The sequence below is a fragment of the Euprymna scolopes genome, chromosome 28, assembly GCF_053919585.1.
Source record: "Euprymna scolopes isolate OS-2025 chromosome 28, ASM5391958v1, whole genome shotgun sequence".
Lineage (NCBI taxonomy): Eukaryota > Metazoa > Mollusca > Cephalopoda > Sepiida > Sepiolidae > Euprymna > Euprymna scolopes.
In genome coordinates, this window is record NC_136509.1 from 16,387,021 (window position 1) to 16,407,637 (window position 20,617).

A 20,617-nucleotide genomic window follows, 5' to 3' on the forward strand; every position below is an offset into this window, starting at 1 on the left:
AACCGGCTTCCTCCAGAGGAGGAAGTTTCATGGGAGTATGAAATTCACAAGCGGTCCGCAGTCGCATGTATATTCCCGTTAGGGGAAGTGTAGACGTTAGGTTTTTGCAACTTTTTGCAGGAGGTGTCGACCTCCTCCTACATACAGCACCTGGAATTGCCAAATTGGTCACCCATTTTAGCAATGACCAGGCTCAACGTTCCTTAACTTCGGTGATCTGACAGGAACCGGTGTGTCAACGTGATTATGCCGTATATATTGTAGACGTATGGTTATTATTATTATGTATCTTGATTTTAATTTTAGTAAGAGGATATAAAAGTGACGCACACCTGAACTGTTCGAGCGGGGGTGGGGGGTGTGCGGGGTAATTAATTTTCTCTCTCCTGGGACGGGTATTCTTTTAATGAAATCGACTGCCTTTAATTTCTGATGATATAAAAGGGTCTCATCGCACATTTTATGCAATGGATTACCCCGTAGATCCAAACTAACACGTGACCGGCATAAGGGCTCCAACACACATCAAGATGGCATGTAACGTAGTCCAGGAACCAACACGTTGTATGCTCAGTCGCAAAGGCGACAAAGAATAGAAAATAACTTCAACTCGCTTTTTTTTATTTTGTACAACAGCCTTTATTTCCTCATTGTTACAGCCATGACATCACCCACGTCTCTAACGTGATCTCGAACGTGTTTCACGTCGCCAATGTGATCGTTCTCTTTTTCCTTTTTATAGTCTTTTTTTCTTTATTGGTGATGTCATTTCGTATGCGTTTGCATAAGCACGTCCACGCTCTGTTACAGGCAGATCGGATTTTGACTTGAATTAAATAGGTTTTATACTAGAATGTCCATTTACAGAATCACAAACAATCAGAACCCAAAACAAATTGATGCCAGAGTAGTGCACTAATTAGTAGGAATTTGGACAGAATTTCACGATCAGTGGCGCAGTGGTTAGAGTACTTGGAAAAATTAATTGTAAAAGTGATATTCTCCTGAAGGTTGAAGGTTCAATTCTTAGTGTGGCTAACCGAAAAGTACAATTATGAATTGCTTAGGACCTCTATCCAGCCATGGCTGACGGAACGAAAGCATGCTACCTCTGTGAAGTAAATAAAGGGTTCCGTCCGAAATTCCATCCAAAATAAAAACTGGCAAATGTTTTTTAGGCAATCCTTAAAACTGACAATATTTTCTTCTGTTAAGGAGGAAAGAGTTTTGGGGGCTAGCTGGCAATTAATATCCGACTTTATCAGGTTTTTACCAGACAGTATTTTCGTGTCAATGCAAGTTGCCTTATGGAATTAAAGTGTCTCGATCCGTTTGTACATGTAAAGGACTTTAGTTGCTTCACATGCAGCCAATCCTGAAATATAGGTCAGAAGTCCCCTGCACATTGATTGAGTTTTTTTTGGTGGGACAAGATTATTCTCTATACGGACTTAGCTGCTTTGTTCCTCTGAGATTGGTTGACTGTATAGGGAAACTCTCTAGCTTGATTTTGTTGCAATCAGGAATGTTCTTAGCCTGTCTTTGACTTGAATTTGATGAAATGGAATTACAAATGCAAGTGCAAGCAAAAACCAGGTAATGGAAATGCAGACGATAAATGGGGTTATGCTAGCCTACATAATTATTTCTCAACCTTTAATAACATAAAACAAAGCATTTATAAATTTGTAGCTTTTCACTCAAAATGGCGACCTACTTTAATGTCAATTACTCGTCTGCTCTTTTAAAAGGTGCGCTTCGAAACGTTTGTTCCTTAGTTTACGGAAAACAGCTTAGTATTAGAAAATATTAATAAAGTTTAATTTCTTCTGGTCCATTTCTATCGTGATCATGATGATAATTTATTCTTAGATGTGTTGATAGCTCGCTCTGGCCAGGGGTGATTGTCATCTGTATATCAAATACCAATTTTCACTGGATAGTATCTAACTTCAACTCCCACCATTCATATAATACAAAGAAAGAAGTTCCTTCAGTATTGTTATCGTTATTTTTTTATTACATAGACAGTTTCCATGACTGCATTGTGATAGTCCACAAACACAACCCTTTCATAAAGAAATTGTCCGTTGCCTACAACACTGAACAAATATATTTCCATTTGCTAGAACGTTGCCATTTTAAATGCTATGCAGTTATGCAGAATGTAGAAACTATGCATAAATAGATTTCAGCATAATAGTGAAATCAAACCAATAATCTAATAAGAAACTTTCAAAAATGAAAATTAATTTACGTTCTTTTTCAAAGAAATATGCAAATTAGTTAACCTTCATATAGTCGCTCATATATCCATGACTGAGTATATTAAAAGTTCGTTTTAAATTTTTTTAAATAGAAAAAGTAGGCTTTTTATATCAGTGTCAGGATGGGAAAAACTGAACTTTATATATATATATATATATATATATATATATATATATATATATAAAATTCAGTTTTTCTCACCCTGACATGTATGAATTAAAATTTTTAATTAAATTATGTAAATTATAAATTTACAACAAATGTATGGTTTGACAAAGAATGCAAAAAAATATTAAAGTTTTTTCTTTAATCCATGAATGGCTCATCTCATTAGAGGAAATTTTTTTAGCAAAATAATTACAGGCAATTATAATTTTTGCTTATTAGTAGGTTTATGACAACAGCATATTCTTTTCCTTGTTTTGATTCGCAGGTATATATCCGGTGATAGTTTCTATGTTTTTATGTAGAGTTATGTGGTTCTCGGTTAATTGTGTCTGATTGTGTCGGATATATAATCGAGAGTCAAAAAAATGGAAAGAATATGCTGTTGTCATAGCCCTACTGATTAGCACATAAATTGAAAATTGGATCTAAAATGATAGCATGAAAAGAAGATTCCATGGTTGAATGAATAAAGATACCGGAACAGTTGTTAATTCCAGACTAAATTGTGCGTTTTTTTTTTGTTTTTTTTTTACACAGTGATCACCACTTATCAAGGCCCGGAAGCCACCCAGGGATAAGGGTTATTGCAAGTACATAACGTTAGTGTGGAGATTTGATGAAGTGTTTGCTTAAGGGGGCGGTTCATTAGGAATTTGTTAACGTTGGACTTGAAGATATCTAAGTTGTAGTCCGGTGGGAAGCAGGCAGACGGAACAGAGTTCCACAGGCGTGCAGTTCTAAGAAAGAAGCTTTGTTCATGGAATCCACGTTTTGATTTAGGCACAGATATAGAGTGGGGGAAATTTTTCACAGTGGATTTAGCTAGACGGGTGTTTTTCGTGAAAGATTGGCGAGGGGGGGGACCAGAGATTGGGGTTCAGACGAGCACCTGCCATGGAAATAACGATAAAACAAGGATAGGCTCGCAACGTATCTTCTGTGGGAGAGAGGTTGCAAGGTAGAGAAAAGGGCATCTCCCACTAAGCCACGAAGTCTATTTTGTACTCTGTCAAGGCAGGATAGGCTGTTTTTAGCAGCTCCTGCCCAGATATGGCAGTAGTATTTTAATCAGGTGTGTAACAAAACAAAAGGGGGTCAGTTAAAGGTCAAGTTTCAAAATCATGCAGATGATGTAATCTATTAAGTTTAATATGTTAAAACCATTTGAAAAATTCTTTGAAAAATTTCATATTTGAGCAAGCATAATATAAAAATGATCTTCTTGATAGCATTTACTGAGAATTTTTTTTTATATAATCAATATATTTTAAATTAATATATTATTATATTAAACAAAGCTATATGTAGATCGATAGAACCAGTCAGATGCATCCGGTCAATATTAGGCATTAAAAAGAAAGGAAAAAAAAAATGATTTATGAAAATGATAGGAGTGGGAAGAGTTTAGGACTCACTAATACAGTGTTTAATTTTAATTGTTTTTATTACATTTTCACCCCAAAAAAGGCACATTGCCACTTTGGTGTAGGGGGCTACTATCAGGGGCAACAACTACTGGGTACTATGTAGAGATTTGGGCAGCAAGATGTCGGTTCACGTTACACTTGAACTATTGCACGTCAGTACAGTTGGGAAAGCAGGGGCCTGGAATGGAATTCCAAAGTCTAGCAGTTCTAGGGAAGAAACTAGTGGAGTAGAAAGATCTTTTACATCTAGGGATCTCTACTGTGTGGGGGTGGAATTTAGCTGCCTGTCGGGATTGTCGACGGTGTTTACGTCGTGAGTTTAATATTTGAAAGAAAAGTTGACACGAGTGTAAAATGAGGAGTAAAAAATTAAAAGGGAGGAAGATGTAGGGGTCGCACATGGCCGTCTAAAACAATACAAATGCATACATACCCAGATATTCAGAAACATATATGTAAGAACTCGTTCATTTTATGTGCACGCATTTTTAACAATTTAATAATATCCCAATATCTTTATATTTCAATTAAAAAGAGATGAAGAAGATAAAGGGGTGGGAAGATAAGCGTTTAAATTTTGAAATAAAATTTAATAGGAGTGAAATAAATTTGAGGAGGAAATGAAGAAAAACAGTGTATGCCCGTCTAAAGCAACATTTACACATACAGGCTGAGGCCCTCATAAACATATTGGTGAAAACTTGTTCATTAAATACGTTGTTTCATATTACCTCTTAGGTGCTTTCTTTAATTTTGCAGTCACAAATATAACTAACCAACGGGTATATAAAAGTATTATCAATAATCAGTATTACCGTAGTTTAAATTGAAATTAATGATTTAAAATAAAATTAAAAATTTAACTACAATAGATTTTTAAAAGGGCAATGTTCTACGATAATATTATAATTCAGGATTGGTATAAAATATGAATAAGATCGAAATTTAATCACAATTTTTCTACGAATCTCGTTTTAAAATTATAAATGCGTACTTTTTAAAAAATATCTTAATATTAAAGTAATTTAAAGTTAAAATGAATCAATTTAAGTGAAAATATAATAATAATCAAATCTTTTGTGGAATTTTGATGGAGTTAAATTAGAAATATTAAGGGTGATTGCACCTAAAAACAATTCAAAGGACAGCAAATTCACTAATTGGTGTACCTATTTACAATGCCTCCCCACGGGACAGAGTTAGACACCAGGGTCATTTTTTTAACGTGGAGAAAAGGTACAAAAATAAAAATTGTCTCAGTCGTGAAGGATTTCTTCTCCACCGAAAGAGAACGAGAAATGGAAGTGCTGCATCTGAAGAACAGATGGTATTTATTTGCTCCCCCACTGAGCAAATTAGGCACAAGGCCGTTTTTAATGTGAGGCAAAAACCAGCTCCCCTAAAAGTAGGCAAAAAGGGGGCACTCTGGTTACCAAAAATAATAATTGTCCCAGTATAGAGGGTTTCCACTCCATTGACTGGTACAAATTATCTTAAGTGCAGCATCTGCCGGAACAGATGGTATTTATTTGCTCCCCCACCGAGCAAATTAGGCACAAGGCCAATTTTTAATGTGAGGAGTGAAGGGAGGGGGAAGGGAAAAGGGGACCAGCTCCCGAGAGGTGGGAAATGGGGGCTGGTTAAAGGTCAGGCATGTGGGGTTGCCCCCACATCTGGTCCTTGCTAGTCATAGCTTGCAGCATCTGCCGGAACAGATGGTATTTATTTGCTCCCCCACTGAGCAAATTAGGCACAAGGCCGTTTTTAATGTGAGGTAAAAACCAGCTCCCCTAAAAGGGGTCACTCTGGTTACCAAAAATAATAATTGTCCCAGTATAGAGGGTTTCCCCTCCATTGACTGGTACAAATTATCTTAAGTGCAGTATCTGCCGGAACAGATACTACACTTTGATCTTGGCCAAAAGGCCAAGACTGAACAGCATACCGAGAAAGCGTAGAGAGAACTCATGATATAGTTAGTATTGCAGTATTTAGTTCCAAACAAATCAAACGTCAAAGTATGTGAGAAATTAGTGAAAGTAAAGGAGGAATCTACGTAAGGGATTAGAATGTAAATGCAAAATTCTAAGTTCGGAAGTAGATATAATATTTAATTTTTGATGAAATCAATAAGAAATATATGGGGAATTTTATGATAGAGATTTTTGTAAAAAAAAATATTTTAGGGGCTTTTGAATTTAGCTAAGAAATTTCAAACTGTCTGTATTTGAATTTTGTCATACGTTTTCATTGCGAAATCAGTTCATTTTTTGTATTAATTATATTTTCACTTGATGTAATTATCTTAACAGCATCCGAAATGCAAAGATTACAGAATGTAGAGCTTGAACTGTATGGTTTTGAATTTTTTTTGTAAAGCGCATTTTATTGAGTAGAGAACGTTTCTAGATTTCAGTTTTTGGATTAAGGTTGTTATCCTATTAACATATAGATTACTAGCAGGCCGCTCGGCGTTGCCTGGTTGTAAAATACGCTTAAATATTATTTAACTTTATGCATATTTCGTATTTATTATTGGATTATTATCCAACTTATCAATCATATTTATTATTATAGAGACACTTCTCTATTTATTATATTGTACTCCATATTGAGTAGTGATTTCAAAATGAATAAAAAAATACTTGGGCGCGACCAGTAAGAATCGAGACGAAAACATTTAGTGCTTAGGTATTATTCGTTACCATCTTAGTTAACAACATATGGATATCAAAGCTTCAATAAAATAAAAATAAATAAAAGAATAAGCAACTGTAACATATAAATGTACATTTGTTCATGAGTAGAGAATCCCTCATGGCTACCAGATTCTAATTGTTCACTTTTGATTTCTTAACAGCTATTTTTACTGGCTAAAAAAATCGAATTTGTTCCACACGCCCAAATCCCTGATATATTAAGCTTCAAGTCTGTCGACTAAAAATTGAAAGAGTAATTTAGCAGAGACCGTTTCACGCAAACAAGGTTACTATAAAGCAACCAATGGATTTGTCTCAGGTTTTCATCGATGTATAATTTTAAATTTTATTATTACGATTATCATTATTTGATCTCAGAATGCATACGGGATGATTGTTATTATTTGATCTCAGAATACATACGGGATGATTGTTATTATTTGATCTCAGAATACATACGGGATGATTATTATTATTTGATCTCAGAATACATACGGGATGATTGTTATTATTTGATCTCAGAATACATACGGGATGATTATTATTATTTGATCTCAGAATACATACGGGATGATTGTTATTATTTGATCTCAGAATACATACGGGATGATTATTATTATTTGATCTCAGAATACATACGGGATGATTGTTATTATTTGATCTCAGAATACATACGGGATGATTATTATTATTTGATCTCAGAATACATACGGGCTGATTGTTATTATTTGATCTCAGAATACATACGGGATGATTATTATTATTTGATCTCAGAATACATACGGGATGATTGTTATTATTTGATCTCAGAATACATACGGGATGATTATTATTATTTGATCTCAGAATACATACGGGATGATTGTTATTATTTGATCTCAGAATACATACGGGATGATTGTTATTATTTGATCTCAGAATACATACGGGATGATTATTATTATTTGATCTCAGAATACATACGGGATGATTATTATTATTTGATCTCAGAATACATACGGGATGATTGTTATTATTTGATCTCAGAATACATACGGGATGATTATTATTATTTGATCTCAGAATACATACGGGATGATTGTTATTATTTGATCTCAGAATACATACGGAATGATTGTTATTATTTGATCTCAGAATACATACGGGATGATTATTATTATTTGATCTCAGAATACATACGGGATGATTGTTATTATTTGATCTCAGAATACATACGGGATGATTATTATTATTTGATCTCAGAATACATACGGAATGATTGTTATTATTTGATCTCAGAATACATACGGGATGATTGTTATTATTTGATCTCAGAATACATACGGGATGATTGTTATTATTTGATCTCAGAATACATACGGGATGATTATTATTATTTGATCTCAGAATACATACGGGATGATTGTTATTATTTGATCTCAGAATACATACGGGATGATTGTTATTATTTGATCTCAGAATACATACGGGATGATTATTATTATTTGATCTCAGAATACATACGGGATGATTGTTATTATTTGATCTCAGAATACATACGGGATGATTATTATTATTTGATCTCAGAATACATACGGGATGATTGTTATTATTTGATCTCAGAATACATACGGGATGATTATTATTATTTGATCTCAGAATACATACGGGATGATTGTTATTATTTGATCTCAGAATACATACGGGATGATTATTATTATTTGATCTCAGAATACATACGGGATGATTGTTATTATTTGATCTCAGAATACATACGGGATGATTGTTATTATTTGATCTCAGAATACATACGGGATGATTATTATTATTTGATCTCAGAATACATACGGGATGATTGTTATTATTTGATCTCAGAATACATACGGGATGATTATTATTATTTGATCTCAGAATACATACGGGATGATTGTTATTATTTGATCTCAGAATACATACGGGATGATTGTTATTATTTGATCTCAGAATACATACGGGATGATTATTATTATTTGATCTCAGAATACATACGGGATGATTGTTATTATTTGATCTCAGAATACATACGGGATGATTATTATTATTTGATCTCAGAATACATACGGGATGATTATTATTATTTGATCTAAGAATACATACGGGATGATTGTTATTATTTGATCTCAGAATACATACGGGATGATTTTTGTCATTGAACTGTGTTTTTTGACCCAGACATTAGTCTAGCTGTCTGAATACACGTCCTCTCGTCATATGGTCAGTCTACTTGAACCTGGCCTTTCTGTACCCCCATCCATCATGATATTAAGATATATATTTTTTTTTCTTTCGTCTGTTTTTTTTTATCGATATATAATTAAAAAATTGTTTTTTTTATTATTTTTATATTATTTAATTATTATTATTGGCTCACATGGAGCTTTCACACAAGTCAACAAATGATCTGATTGGTAACCTGTGGTGTTCTCTGGAAGCTAAGTGACAACAAGTCTCCCCAGACGTCCAGCTCTCTCCACCTCTTTTGTATCATCAAAACAGCCGCTTACCATTGATTTCTCGCTGGTAGTGGCCATTGGTTTATACTGGAATTTGAGTGGCACTTAGCCTCCCAAGGTCCCAGTTCTCTTTACGCTTGTCCAGCCGAGGTCTGGTTTCCGCTCGCTTCTCGGTCTTTCAGTCTTTATTGACCCTTCGTGGCCCTTTGGTATCATTGTTTTTGAGGAGGGAGGCGGTGATGAAACAATGGGGGGATGCATGATGGGGTGTGTGTAGAACTTGTAAATATTCAGTTTCGGTATTATTATTATTATTATTATTATTATTATTATTAATACATCATAATCACATTGACACACCGGTTCCCACTGGATCACCGAAGTTAAGCAACGTTGAACCTGGTCAGTACCAAATGGGTGACCATTTGGAACTTCCAGGTGCTGTATGTACTCTCCGCTTATCTCGGCATTGTTTCCAGTCGTCATGGACTACTCCTTTCCACTGAATTCAAGCAGTGCCGATTTAGAGAGGTGTGGTTGGTTATTGCGCAACCCTTGCCTCACAATTACATGCGCAGCTGCCCCTATAGGGGTATCTTTTGTATTTCGAGACTGAACGGAGGCAACGTTGTCATCGGAGTATTATTATTATTATTATTATTATTATTATTATTTGTATTGTTTCTTATTTTCTTTTCTGTTTTGATATATTTTTTTTCTATATGTCTTCATTTTATTTACTACTTTTTTCTTTCTTTTTTACTTATATTAAATGCTGTTAACTTATTTTAATTATTTTTAATATCACGTGGCGAACCTCTTGATTAATTTTGTACCGGAAACTTCTTTCCAATTTTCTACTACGGACTCGACTTTTATAGAAGCAATATCATCTGAAGTGGTCTCCAGTTACTAGTAACTGGCTGACCGAAACATGCCCATGAATGTGTAAAAACATATAAATGCTTATGTAAAGTGTATACACACACACACACACACATATATATATATATGTTTGTTTGTTTGTTTGTTTACGAACAGACGATTTGAGCACTATAAAAGTGGTGACGGGTGTCTATTTAAATAGACATTCCGACGAGTTATTTACGGGCATCGATTCCATGGTCGAGTGGGAGAACTGCCGACTGTCAACACGACGGTTCTAGGTTAAATCCTTGGCTTGGGAGAGATGCTAGTCTAGCGGCACTGATGAGTTGTGATACAACGAAACAGGACTGATGTCGATGACTACAGATATCTATATCTATATCTATATCTATATATATATATATATATATATATATATATATATATATATATATATATATATAAAATGAATGACAAACGTCTATATCCCAAATTTCATGATGTTGATCATCTTATAATTTATTCCTTTAATTCAGTTGACATTTACAATTCTTGACAGTATCTGTTTCGTAGCACAAAATCAATCAGTTAATTATTATATCAATCAGTGAATTTAGTTTGCCATTAACTCATCAGAAGAACTAGCAACAACCAATCCGCCAAAAGGAAATAAAATGCGCTTGGACAGGATTAAAAAATCTGAAAATTGGAAGAGAAGTTGCAAATACCTTATAGTTTTCTTTATTTACGCCATTTTGAATTTTAGAAATAAAGTCACTAAAACCCACATATACGTATTAAGAAATTCCATTAATTTAGGTATATTCTGCCAGAAATGTTTTAATTTATCAGTAAACTTATTATATATAATATGCCAATAAAAGGAAGTATAAGTGAGTAAAGAATATTTCCACAGAAATATATTGTCTCTAAGAACAGATAATACACTTTGATCTTGACCCGAAGGCCAACAAATATATTGTCCCTATTTACAATTTCTCTCCACGGGACAGAGTTAGACACCAGGGTCGTTTTTTAACGTGGAGAAAAGAAACAAAAATAAAAATTGTCTCAGTCGTGAAGGATCTCTCCTCCACTGACAGAGAACAAGAAATTGAAGTGCAGCATCTGAAGGACAGATACTACACTTTGATCTTGACCCGAAGGGTATTTATTTGCTCCCCCACCGAGCAAATTAGGCACAAGGCCGACTTTTAATGTGAGGAGTGAAGGGGAAATGGGGACCAAGTCCCCGGGGAGTAGGGGAGCTGGATAGTGACAGTTGGTATGAAGAGTTGCCCCTACATTGACCAAGGTCTTATATTTGGGATTGCCTCCACATATGGTCTTTGCTTGCAGTATCTGCCGGAATAGATACTACACTTTGATCTTGGCCAAAAGGCCAAGAAATATATTGTCTCGTTAGGTAAACTAGAAAAACTTGAAATCTATTCCAATCTCACTTGATTGTTACGTACAAAATCCAAATTGCAAGAATCAAATGGTTTTGATGAAATGACAACATTGATATTTTTAATAAACGCTACGTCACACGACTTAAATTGGCATATCTCGCAACGATCTCCATTCCTTAACAACTATTGCCTCTAAAATCTCTAATCTTTTTTGTCCTCCGCCTTTTTTGGCGCTCATTTTACGATTTAAGCATCGTCTTAATCTTTCCGAAACCAAATTGGCAACAAATATCGTGTCAAATAAGACTCCATTTTCTTAACTATATTTCTTTTGACATTAGTTAAATAAAGAAAAGCATCTTGTTTTCTTCGTATTTTTATTTCTTTTAGCCTTCTTCTGCATTTTTTCCTTTTTTTCTTCGGGTTTTCTTTTTCTTTTCTTTCTTTTTTTAGTTTTCTTCTGCATTTTTCTTTTTCTTTCTTCCTTTTCTTTTCTCCTTTCTTTCTTTCTTTCTTTTCTTTTCTCTTCTCATTCTTTCTTTTTTCTCTTTCTTCCTTTTCTTTCCTCCTTTCTTTTTTCTCTTCTTTTTTTTTGTTTCTCTTTTGTGTTTTTCACTTTTCTTTTTTCTTCCGTTTTTTTTTCTTTACTTTTTTCTTTCATTTTTCTTTTGCTTTGCCTTTTTTTCTTCCACTTTTCTTTTTTCTTTTTATTTTACTATTTCTTTTCCTGTTTTCCTTTCTTCCTCCTTTTCTTTTTTCTGATCATTTTTCCTTCTTGTAACTCCTCCTTGTTTCTTTCTCTCCCAACTCATTATCTTTGCTCCTCTTCCCTGTTTTGCTTCGTCCCTTTTTTCTTTCTATTCTCGTTATTATTTCCTCATTAAGACGTGTTCATCCTATTCATTATGAATGATCGCTCACTAGCAATAACAACTAGCGTTCCCTGGAATCTGAGTGATAATTATTTCCAACAGTCTCCATCATTTTCATTATTATTCATACTTACTAGAGGTTTTCATTCAGGCCATCATCAGAGATAACTCACTGATATTAATCTCTGGTGTTCCCTGGAAACTGAGGGACAAAAAAGTGGCCGTTGGACCTTGATAATTGATGAGATAAGTAAAATATATATTTGTGGGCTTTATTATTACAGTCTTTAAAAAAATATAAGTCACTAGCTGGGCCCGTAGAAACTCCATGGAAGGAGAAATATATTGAATCAACAAATTTGTTTTGATAAAGCTAATATTTTTCTGGACAGCGCAAAATTTTTTTTGTGGAGGGGGGGGGCAGAAAAAAAAACAAATGACAAATATGAATTTATTAACATTTCTATGAAAATATTGCTCATTGTATTTTAAATATAGAACTGACCAAAATAAGATAAACTAATAAGTACCAATAAATACCCAGAAAGAAATAATATGCCACATAGTTCAATACAAGTCATAAAATCTCATTGTAAGGGACACTCTTAAATTTACTCCTTCAGGCCAGCATCTCTTGGCAGACGATATTCTTCAATTTTTGCTCTGTTTCTTTTGAATGTTCCCTTTTTTACATAACGTTTCACTGACTTCTTTTTTCGGTTAAGAACTGCTGCACTAGTAGTGTCAGAAATCGCGAGTAAAGATTCGCGGTAAACAAGGGAATATTTAGACTTACTGGCTTTCAAAGCTTATAAATTCTTGAAAAATGTAATTCAAACCCTATTTTTTTTAATTAAAGGAGCAAAGACAAAATTAAAAAAAAAATAACAGGTTTAATAGCAAATCATGCAATATTTATTTTTTAAATCGGTTTTCCTTAAAAAAGATTAAAAAAATAACAACGAAATTTTACTTCCTTCAATTATAAAAAATATATATAAATTCCAAAAAAATACTTACCTATATAAACTAGTACTCGATGAGGAGTTCAATTGTTCATTGTAAAGAATTTATCCACATTTATACTTATATTCCATGTCCTTTTTAAATAAAATACTTTTTTAACAAGGATTAAAAACAAACGCAAACTCATTTTTTTAAACTGTTCGAATAAAGGGAGACAAGTCTGATTTTATTCGCCTTTATAATGCGGCGCATAGAAGGGACATAATTTATATGTCTTTTTAATGCGTACTGTTAACCAAATTTAGTATTTCGATCTTAAAAAACGGAAATTATTCACTTAGAAGTTTTTATTGTTAAAAAAAAACAAAAAAAAAACAGTTCACCGATTTTTTTGATTTTTTTATTCTCTTAATGAAATACATGAGTTTTTGATTGATATATTTTAATACTTCTTTATCGACTGAATTTTTGTGTTTTTTATATCTAAAAAAAGAAAAAAATTATGAAATAGAAAAAATTGTTGTAAGCATCCCATATTTACTTGACATTCTAAGCATAACATAAGCTTCCACTTAAAAAAAAATTCAACGTGTTTTTTACACTTTGGACTTTACAGGTAAATTTCCAAAAAACTATTCTTTTTTGTTTTAAATTACAATATATATTTATTGATTTATTGATCTTTTATCTTCAATTTGTGATATATAAAACTTTGGTACATAAATTAATTATTAAAATTTTAATAGACATTTCAAAAAGAGGGTGTGAATTAAAAAAAACTTTTGTTCAAAATATTATATTTGGTTTATTGGAAAGAGCATAAAATTTCACATTGACCCTGAAAATATCGTAAAAATTTAACAAATAGAAAAAAATTGACAGATTTTTAATGTTTACAAATTGAAAAAAATTTAACTCGTAAAATTCAATTGATTTCATTACGTAAAAAAAGAAATGGCTGCATGAAGACGCGCCGGCACTTTGTAAACACTGTTTCTTAAAAAATAAAAAATAATATTTCTATTATTTTTTAAACAACTTTAATAGTTTATTTTTGGAAGTATATTCCATAAAGAAAATAAACAACCCACTTTAAAAAGAGAAATTACGAGTTTTTTTAAAATATTTTATTCGCAGTTTTGTGTGAGGGGTGTCAAAAATTCCCTAAAAATTCTGATACACCTAGTGTTGCACCTGAAAATTACTACAAGTTTCTTTCTCACACCATTATAACAATTATTATGTATCATCATAATAATGATATCTGAAAACGAGGCTACATCAAAGGGAAGTTACTCTCATATTCTTGTACAAGGTTACGGGATTGACCCTTTTAAAACCAAATTTTGTGAACTTGGCCTTTTTTTTAAGCAGTTTGGTCTTTTAAAATTTGTATCTGTCTTTTTTCAAAACATAACGCACGGACTAACTAAGACAGGTGCAAGCAGAATATTATATACATTAGATGTTTATATAATAATTTTGTTCAATCTTCTTACTGAAAATATCAGTGTTAATCTATATATTAATATGCTAATTCGCTTCGACCATTGTCAGCCTGAACATTCCTTAAAATAAAAATGGAATATTCCAAATCGCACTAACCATTATTATACTGAATTCTCTTAGTATGAAAATGAAATATTCTAAAATATCCAATAAAAATTTTTCAATTGGATAAGTTATCGCCAGCCAGTGTCTGGTGGGTTTAGATCACAATACTTATTTAATTATAGCTAGCCAGTGAATGATTGGTGCAGATAACAATAAGTTATTGCCAGTAAATGTCTGATTGGTGCAGATCAAAATACTATTATTTATCGTCAGCCAGTGTTTTAATTTTATTTCTTGTAATAATATATCTCAAGCAGTTATCCATATTTGTCAACAAGAAATATTATTTTTTAATTCATGGTCTGATCAGAACTTATACTACACTGATTATTCGAATTCAGGACATTCTATTGCTTGCTTGTGTGATGATGTTTTATACTACCATGGAATTTCCATGGATTCTGCTAGTAAAGATTAGTTTCATTAAAATCTAGTAAAGATTAAATTTCATTAAAATCTAGTAAAGATTAAATTTCATTAAAATCTAGTAAAGATTAAATTTCATTAAAATCTAGTAAAGATTAAATTTCATTAAAATCTAGTACAGATTAAATTTCATTAAAATCTAGTACAGATTAAATTTCATTAAAATCTAGTAAAGATTAAATTTCATTAAAATCTAGTACAGATTAAATTTCATTAAAATCTAGTAAAGATTAAATTTCATTAAAATCTAGTACAGATTAAATTTCATTAAAATCTAGTAAAGATTAAATTTCATTAAAATCTAGTAAAGATTAAATTTCATTAAAATCTAGTAAAGATTAAATTTCATTAAAATCTAGTAAAGATTAAATTTCATTAAAATCTAGTAAAGATTAAATTTCATTAAAATCTAGTACAGATTAAATTTCATTAAAATCTAGTAAAGATTAAATTTCATTAAAATCTAGTACAGATTAAATTTCATTAAAATCTAGTAAAGATTAAATTTCATTAAAATCTAGTAAAGATTAAATTTCATTAAAATCTAGTAAAGATTAAATTTCATTAAAATCTAGTAAAGATTAAATTTCATTAAAATCTAGTAAAGATTAAATTTCATTAAAATCTAGTACAGATTAAATTTCATTAAAATCTAGTAAAGATTAAATTTCATTAAAATCTAGTACAGATTAAATTTCATTAAAATCTAGTAAGGATTAAATTTCATTAAAATCTAGTAAAGATTAAATTTCATTAAAATCTAGTACAGATTAAATTTCATTAAAATCTAGTAAGGATTAATTTCATTAAAATCTAACCAACTTTTTTTTCTCTACGTCATAGTAACATCATCATCCCAAACAGTCTCAGACTAAAAATATTTACTGCAGTTTCTAATATAAAAATGAAAACTGAAAAGAACACGTGATTTCTTTTTATAAAACTACCTGTCGTAATTATCATTCTCCAACATCTTCATCATTATCAACGGCAGCATCATCATAATCCTCTATACCTTTATCATTACTATCACTATCATCATCTAATAGCTTTTCATCCTAATGATTTTCTAACACCTTATCATCATCAGATAACACCACCACCATCATCATCATCATCATTTAATATCACCATCATCATCATCCTATAACTTTCGTCAGTATCTTCTAACACCTTCTTAATCATCATCATCATCATCATTTTTAACACCTTAATCGTCATCATCATCTTCTAAAACCTCATTGCTCAGCATCATCATCATTATCAAAATAATCCTTCTTCATCCTACCTTTCCTTCTTAGCTTTCCTCCTCCACTTTATTAATATAATTATCAGCTTCACCTTCACGTTATCATTATCTCCATCTTTAGCTTCTTTATTATTATCATTATCATTATTATTATTATTATTATCATTATTATTATTATTATTATTATTATTATTATTATCATTATTATTATCATTATTATTATCATTATTATTATTATTATTATTATTATTATTATTATCATTATTATTATTATTATCATTATCATTATTATTATTATCATTATTATTATTATTATTATTATTATCATTATCATTATTATTATTATCATTATCATTATTATTATTATTATTATTATCATTATCATTATTATTATTATTATCATTATCATTATTATTATTATTATTATTATTATCATTATTATTATTATTATTATCATTATCATTATTATTATTATTATTATCATTATTATTATTATTATTATTATTATTATTATTATTATTATTATTACGATAGCGTGTGTGTTATTTTCTGTGTCACGCTAACATCCGGGTGGTTTAATTGTTATGTAATTCCATTTCTTGTTATAAATAATTTTACCAAGAATTCTTCATAAGTTTTGGTTTCGGTTTCGATTATGGCTGAAAGAACTCGAGTTAGATATTTTTACTATAAGTTATTCTTATCATGTTATTTCAGTTTCGATTCCAGCCAATGCACCCAAGTCATATGGATACATATATATTAATGATAGGGACTTCTGCTATTGTAGGGACCACCAATATCCTTAGGAAACCCCATGATCTTTGAAGCTTCACGTTTGGAGCCGAGATTGAGGGAAGTACTCTGAAAATGAATACCATCTCTTTTCAAGGAAATGTTGGCAAACGAAATCAGAATTCTTCTAATTCTTTTTCTCTTCTTCTTCTTCTCCGCCACCGCCAACCACCACAACTTTCTTTGTTTTATTTACATTTAACAGAAAATCATTCTCTTCTAATTTTGCTTAAGTTTTCAATCCATGAGATTTGTTTTCTAAATTTTATCAAAATTTCTTTTTCTTATTTTTCCATAATTTTGAAATACTTTAACTTCTTTCATGTTCCTTATTTCATATTTTAGTTTTTTTTTCTTCTCTTCCATCAACTTCAACTACAATCGCAATAATCTATTCTATTATCATCTTATCCACCTGAAGAACATGTCAGTTCACGTAACACGGATTATATATACTTATCTTTTTCTCATAAATAAGTTTTCAGGGAAGCCTACAGCTTCTACCGCAAAAAAAAAAAAAAAAAAAAATTACCTCATTTAATTTAATCTACACGTAGATCATCAAATCGAATTCTACAGATTCCAAAAATCCCAACCGATTTCATCCATTATTTTACATCACATAATGTAAGCTGAACTCCATAAAAAAACAAGTTCTCACTGGGATTTGAACTCAAAATCTCCAAGATTTGTTTCACAAGTACTCCCACAGAATGTGTGCGCCAATGAACTTACTGCAGTTGTAACCTCCTAACGTAATTTAAAAGCAAAGAAGGTGGGCTCTCTCTACCATGCTAGAAAGTTACTTACGTTTCAGAGTATCCTGTGCCTCTACAAGGCCACCATTCGCCCATGTATGGAGTGTTGTTGTCACATTTAAGCTGATGCATCTGCTACTAGTCTCTCACTCTTAGACAGGGTTCCAATGAAAGTCACCAACCAAATACGTTGCTATTGTCATTGTCAGCCAAGCTTCAAACTCTGTCCCATCGACAAAATGTTGCATCACTCTGCCTGTTTCACAAGTATTTTAATGGTAGGGACTCCAACGGACTTCACCCCTATGTATCTCCATCGACGTGAATACCCCCGACAAACCCAACAAACAGCAAAATCCCACCTCTACAATAAAGTGCAATAAAAATAGACCTCTTCTCTGTAGAGGTCCATGGACACCGGAGATTACCAGATGCTAGAAAGCCTTCTACCCTAATAGTTTCTTCCCTAGAACTGCTAGACTTTGGAATTCCCTTCCGGGTCCCTGTTTCCCGGACTGTACTGAGACGTAGAAGTTCAAATGTAATGTGTACAGACATCTTGCTGCTCAACTCCCTACATAGTATCCCTGCAAATTATGTCCCAAATAGCTCTCTACATCAAACTGGCACTGTGCCTTATTTGAGGTGAAAGTGCAATAAAAAACAGACCTCTTCTCTGTAGAGGTCCATGGACACCAGAAGATCTTCTCCTCTAATAGGTTCTTGCTTCAGACTGTTTGTCTTTGGAATTCCCTCTCTGCTTCCTGTTTCACCGACCATGCAGACATTTAAATGCAAGGTAACCATACATTTTGCTTCCACACTCCCCACCCAGATTACACCCCCTATAAATCTGTTCCTAACATAATAGCTCCTTACCCTCCAGTGACAATGTGGCATGCTTTGGGTGAATAAAAGCTTAATAAATAAATAAAATGAAAATAAATTAAAAATAAATTAAAATATCTCTTAACCAACGTTTATATCCGCATGGCTCCTAGTGCAGGAAATTCCGAAGAAAAAGGCCACATGAGTTTCAGGAGATTCGAAGCTCTCAGGATTTGATAAAGAGGTTTCACCTCGAAATCTAGAACACAGTTACATAACTTGTAGATCACTGGGTAAAAATTGACATTAAATCAAGTTAGAGTTACTAAAAATTAGCATTTAGGCGATAAATTAGAATCGGGAATCAGAAAAATTGGAACTTTTAGGGAGCCATTAGAACTGGAAAAATTGGTACCTATTTTCCGATGCCAGAAACAATTTTTTTTCTTTTCTTTCTTTTTTTTTTGCTTGTTTTTGTGTAAAACTTAATTTTTGTTGCCAGTACTAATGATAAAATGATGAATATGTCTTGATTTTTAACTGTGAGTAAAAAAATTAAATTTATTTATTACCGCCTTAGATGTATTGTTATGCTTGCGAATATATATATGTTCCGTGGGTTTTTACGGTAATTAAAAAAAAACAAAAAAAAAACAACAAACAAACAAAATCAATAAAAAAGCAAATATTAAAAGGTTTTAGAATAATCGGAGTCAGTAATTGTATCGGAATCCGGAATTTAGAACAGAAATACTGATTGCGTCATAATCGGGAAAAATATTGGAATCGTTCCATCATTACTAAAAAATATCTTTTCATTTTGTCCTCAACACCGACGTATTTCAACTTTTTGTATCGTAATTGCTTTCTATGACACTTTTAAATATATACACGGCTCTTGCATCTTTGGTGTGCAATTTATCATACAGAATGTTTCAAAGAAAACAACATCACTTTGTTATAATGAAATGAGTCTTAATTTTCAATGTGTTTATTAACTTTTAATGTTGTTTTCTATTAATGTTGAAAATACGATTTCTTTTATCAATTGCGTTAACTTTCATATCCCATAGAATTATAAAAAAGACGAGTTTATTCCTTTACTAATGTCTTCTTTTATTACAACCAGGGTTTTTTAAAAATTTTTATTTGCGGACTGTTATCCTCATCTTCATAGTTGTTTCACCTTGTTTCGGTTAACTATTCCCCCGGCGACGGGATAGGAAGGCCGAATCTCTTAACTGCCTTCCATAGTTGTTGTCGTCTCACCACGTTTTAACCAACTCGTCCTCTGGCTATATTCAGGTGATTAACCGCGACGGAATAGGAATGCTGAGTCTCGTAACTGTCTCTCCAGTAATTACTGCCTTCCATAGTTGTCGTCTCACACGGTTTTGGCCAACTAATCCTCTGACCTGCTTTGGGTAGGATTGAACCCGCTATTTTCAGACAATTCTCGTCTGGATTCGTAGTTAAAGGCATTGAATCTCTTCGGTTCCAGATGAGCATCGGCTGAGAAGGTAGCAGATTCAATCCTACCCAAAGCAGGCCAGAAGATTAGTTGGCCAAAACCTGGTGAGACAAAAACTATGGAAGGCAGTTAAGAGACTTGGCATTCCTATCCCGACGCGGTTAACCACCTGAAGAAGGCAAGAGGAATAGTTGGTCGAAACATGGTTAACCAGCAACAACTATGAAGATGAGGGTAACAGTGCGCAAACAAACAAACAAACAAACAAATAAATAAATAAAATATGCACATTACTCATCTCACCGAGTTTTCTTGATTTTTAA

General features: G+C 32.2%; 1 protein-coding gene and 1 pseudogene across 1 annotated transcript in view; one reads left to right on the top strand and one right to left on the bottom strand.

Annotated features, from left to right (window-relative positions):
• LOC145249495 (A disintegrin and metalloproteinase with thrombospondin motifs 6-like) overlaps window positions 1–20,617 on the top strand; it is a 733,443-nt gene that overhangs the window by 382,346 nt on the left and 330,480 nt on the right. The window lies entirely within an intron of this gene.
• Window positions 5,657–5,801, bottom strand: LOC145249888 (U2 spliceosomal RNA; annotated as a pseudogene).